Source organism: Cornus florida, unplaced genomic scaffold (genome assembly GCF_030987335.1).
Source record: "Cornus florida cultivar Cherokee Brave unplaced genomic scaffold, ASM3098733v1 CherokeeBrave_3.0.0_Hap2_Chr07, whole genome shotgun sequence".
In the NCBI taxonomy this organism is placed as follows: Eukaryota; Viridiplantae; Streptophyta; class Magnoliopsida; order Cornales; family Cornaceae; genus Cornus; species Cornus florida.
The window spans coordinates 54,068,780-54,074,337 of NW_026775577.1; positions in this window are offsets into that span (position 1 = coordinate 54,068,780).

Consider the following 5,558-nt stretch of genomic DNA (forward strand, 5'->3'; position numbering starts at 1 on the left):
CTATAGCCATACTAACAATAACCAAATCAATCACTATGACTAATCCCTAAAACAACCATCATCATCATTGATCAAAAGGATAACGCCTATCAAAATAAAACTAATATTGATTCCATTCGAACTGTGTTTGTACCTAACTAGTACAGTAGCATGACAGTGCCATGCACCCGCCCACAAAAATTGCAATCCCAGAGGAATCATCCCAAATAACCAAGGATCCTAAGAGGTCCAAAACCTCATCATGGCCTAAAACCAACAAATCTAGCACTACGGCAATGCCAAATGACTAACCTCATGAGTGCCTAAACAAAAGATGACTCACCACCTACCTTAAAACCAATGTTAGGTCGATAACAACCTATACTAACACGAAACTGTGATTACAATCACCATCAACCCCAACTCGTGCCTCAATAACCAATCCCGTGTCATGCCAAATATGCAACATAGTTTTGCATATACAAATCTAATATGGCATACATTATATGTCGTGCTCTTTACATTAAAATAAAATCATGTTAAACAAATGGTATGACACATATAGCACAGAGGCATATAAACATGTTATCAAGCCAAAACATGTTATCATGAAGCATATAAACACATAAAGCATGGCAACGTAAGCATGATATGCACCCAAAACCCATCATCCAAGGTACTTAAACCTAGGAGCTTTGATACCATCTGTGATAACCCTGGAATTTTTAACCGAGTGTGTCATGTGATGACCTGAAATGGATCCAAATTGTGAAAGCAAAACTTAAACGAGTCCTTAAAGATGTACGTCATCCCTAAGACACAAGAATGACCCTTTGAGGAATTTTGAGACTCAACGGAAACAAAGCAAAGATAAGGGTATCAAAACTCTACCAAAAGAAGGACTAAGGGTAAAATGGTCATTTTACTCGAAGAGGAAGGAATTTGACTTCCAACAAGTCAAATGAGATAAATAAATAAATAAATAAAAATAAAAAATAAAAAAAAATTCCAAAACCATCATTTGGTAACTTCACATAAAGTTGCAAGGCCAAAGGAAGTGAAATCCCAAATGAACCCTCTCCCGGTTCGAACCAAATTTGACACCCTCTCACTAAAATAAGGATATCTTAAGTTAAGAGAAGGATCTAAAACTAAAATTGGTACCATTGGAAGGCTTACTTCAACACGGTTAGTTTAGACTTAAGAATGGACCAATTTGGAGTTGAAACGAAGAAGTTTTGATAGTTCGAAGTTGGAAGGCCAAAGTTGTAGCTGCAAAATGGTTCTGCAAGGCTTGAACTGGTTCAACCTCCTCAATCCAATTTAACATGGATAGAACATCCATGTTGGATCCAAATCACATCTTGAACCGGTTCAGCCCACCCAGAATTGAACCGAAACACTAAAAATGCAGAAAAAACAGAAAAATGAGTTTGAAAAATGCGGTTATCGATACCAAGATGACATTTTTCGGAAAAATTCCGTGAAGAAACTCCTCCCAAAATCACATTTTCTATGTGAAGGAGTCAAGACCGGAATTTATTTCCCAAATGAAATGCCCAAAATGCCCTTAAGCAAGATTTTTTAACAAAAATGTGAAACGAGTCCATAGGAGGCTCATTTCACCAGGGAAGAGGTTTTTCTTGAAAATGATCATGCATGCAGACGTAACTTACCTATTAGAATATGCTACAATGATCCACTACTTAAAAATACCACCGATGCAAAATCCAACCCCCCGACGGCCAAAAAGGCAAAAAAGCACATGAAAAGGAAATTTTGAGACTTAAAATCATAAAATGGTTTCAAATTACCATTTTGCCCTTAGCCACACTTCATGCATGATTAGTGAGACCCTATGAAAGAATAAAAATGGAATTCTCACACCCGATGCAACCATGGTGAAACAATAATTTGACATTTTTCAATGTTTCCATAATATTTCATGAAGCCAAAAATTACATAGGATACAAAATACATGTCATTGGCCTCCGGCCTCATCTCATACATGTTAAATACATTGTAAAGAGTGTACTCATGTACACATTAAATGTTTAGAATAAAAAATACATATTTTGACATAAAAGGCTAAAAGTGGTATTTCAAGTTAACCTTTACAAGAATTAAAACCTTTAAGTCTACAATCATCCATGCATAATGAGAATCTCGAACCTTGATTCCTATACCTGAGAAATACCCCGATAATTTTGGGGTGAGCAACATAAAGCTACTCGTTGGAGATGAGCTTGCAAGGACCTAACGTTTTACAAGAGTATCACATTAAAGTGAAGCAAATCAAAAGGATTATGCCACCCAACGTCTATGTCAAATGTGAGACTCAGGGAGCACCCTAAGCTACCTTAGATCATTTCTAGTATAAATTACATCCTTCATGCAATTCCAAATAACATAAGAACATACTACACAAAGCAACAAGATATAGATTCTCAAAGTTATGAACTTAAAATCTAAAATACAAAAACGACAAAAGTGGGTCATGCCACCTAACGTCTATGTTCCAAATGAATCTATAGGATCATTCCTAAGCTATATTTGAACATTTTAACATAAATATACTTAACAACATCAAAAACATGCGATGATTCCTTACAAATCATAATGCATAAATGTACTTAACAACATTAAAAACATGATTATTCCTTACAAATCATAATGCACAATGTACTTATAATATTAAAAACATGCGATGATTCCTTTCAAATCATAATGCAAAAATGTACTTAATAACATTAAATCGCTAATAACCAAAATCACAAGTCATAATTAAACATAATTGTCAACTTGGAATTGAATGCGAAATCAAGTAGTGAAAGATTTGGACATCAAATCTTGGATAAAGCCAAGAACTACGGTTATTCCGGGCATTAACCCGCTAGGAATACCACCTTAGTGTGCACTATAATATAGGGAGCTCTCTATCTCCCGTACTAGAGCCAAACTCTAGCCATGTCATTTGCAACAATGTCGCAAAACTTCAAAATAAACCAAACAAGTTCACAACTTATACATAATTTATATAATGCATGAAATCACTTTCCATGTATAAGTAGGTTGAAACCACATAATCCATGCCTTAGAGCTTCAATTCTAAAATGGCATATATAATGTCTGTGACGGCCAAAGTTTTGTAAACCCGGTTCGTCAATGATGACCAAAAGATAACCCGATAATGGATCTGAAATGCTGAAGTGAAAGGTGAAACAACGGTCTCTAATGATACAATGCATCTCTAAGACACCAACGTAACCCTCAATGAGGTCATGGAACCTAAAGGAAAACAAATGCGGAAGTGTAGTTTTAAAAACTGACAAAAAGGAACCTAGGGGCAAAATGGTCATTTTACAAAAAAAAAATGGATTCAAGTGCTATCGAGCACACCACTGGGAAGACAATGAAAAACTAATCATGATGGACTCAAGAATTTCGTTATTCGGATTCCGGACGAAGGAGAAACGACCACACAAAGAAAAACGAGCAATAGAGCTAAAAAGGTAAACTGGTAATTATTCAGAAATATCTGGATACAACCAAGCACACCGTTGGATAGAAAATGAACAATTAATCAATTTCAAAAAAAAAATCACTTGATTTGGAGTCCGGATGAGGGAGAAAGGTCAAAAACAAAATCGACGTTGCGGTGGCCCGACGAAGGCCGTGACAGCTACAGCGTCGTTAACCCACTACTGCTGCAACTGAGAGTAAAAACGGGCATCTAAACCAACTTTTCTGGAAAAACTCAAAGAAGAAACCCCCCTAAAATCAAGTTTCCTACCCCGAGCGCGGACGGAAACCAAAAAAATGCATTGTAAAATGTCTAAAATACCCACAAGAAAATCAGGTTTAGAGGTCAAAAATCGTTCCAAGCTATCGCCCAAACAAAGGAAATAGGGCTTCGGAAGGTTTTTAAATTGCCTAAATTGAAAATACAATCTTAAAATACACCCACAAGACCCCTGGAAGTTTCGGATCGGTCGTCACACTTTTCAAAAAAAAGTCAATGAATAGTACCAAGTACATTTGCACTAAAGTCGGCAAAAACCTGGCAGCAATGATTTTTTGGAAAAAAATAGATTTTTGAGGGCCAAGATGGCATTTTCTGGAAAAACACAAAGAAGAAACCCCCCTCAAAATTGACTTTTCTATGTGAAACATGAGGAAAAATGAAAAAAAAAAATGCATTTTGAAATACCCACAATGCCCCTAGAACAGAATAGGGTATAACTCCCTAAAAATGCTACTTAGAGTCTTTGTTTCATCAAGGATGGTGTTGTTTGCCAAAGTGAGAATGCAAGCATATGTAATGTGATAAAATAGATGTGTTGCAATGGCCTATGGCCTCATGGCATTTCATATGCAAAATAGAATGCAATAAAAATGAGAGTTTATGCACATGAGTAGCATTCCAAAGCCAATGAAATTGCCGGATAGAGCTGAAAATTTCCAAGAGTGAAAGAAAAAGTTTCAGAAGGTCTAGGAAAGCCTAATGTGAAGTTTGGAACGCAATTAGAGACACTTCTGGAGGAGGTCAAATTTTTGGCTTTCCTTAGCGAATTTCCAGAAAACTCAAGGCTCAGGTAATTTTATTGGGAGAGGGAAACTTGAACATCGAAAGAATTTCTTCCCTTGCTTTGCTAAATTTAATGTCGATAGCTAGACGAAGTTAGAGCAGGCACTAATCCTCAAAAATCTCGATAGCTAGACACACCGAGATCAGGTTAGTCCTCCTTACCCTATACCATGTCTCTCTAGAGATTCAAGCTTCCCTAAGTAAGAAAGTTCTTTTGGAAGCGGAAGGAAAAGAGCTTGAAGACAAAAGTTGGAAAGAGGTAATGGAAAGACCTCAATCCACTCTTCATCCTCAATGAAGAACTTTGGATTATGGGGCTTATTTGGATTGTAGGAAGATGGAGTAGGTGAGGGTGCACCTAGCAAAGGCTTTTGAAGGGTTATATTGAGCACGGGAATGCTCGACAACTTATCCTTCAAAATTTCAACATCCTCCTCACACTTATCCGGTGGTTCGGGCTCAACAACTTGAGACAACTCAAGTGAGGGAATGGGAGTAGATGCAAGCTCCCAAGAAAGAGATACATTTGATGTTGACCAAGGAAGAGAATGAATAGGTGGATGAATATTAAGCAAAGAATTCACCTCCGAAATGGAATTGTCAACATTAAAATCCTCACAATTGAAATGAGCCAAACAAGCTTTTAGAGGATCCTCCATTGAAGGAGGTGCATCAAGCAAAGGATTATTTAGGGGTTGTTCTGGAGTTTTAAAGGATGCAATCTCATCATCTTTTTCCTCATTTTTAACCACAAATTCTTCCATTTTATGAGTGGCAACAATTTGATCTTCAACCACCATTTTATCATTTTCACATGTAATAACCACTTGATCATTCTCATGATGAAAGTTACTAGGAGTAATCTCATCATTCATAGAATTTTCTTTTGGATTGGCCATAAATTCAAATGAAAATGTTTCCTCCTCTTCATGATTTTTAGCATTAATCCTTTGTTGAATTTGAGATATTTGGTCATCTATCATTGCACTAA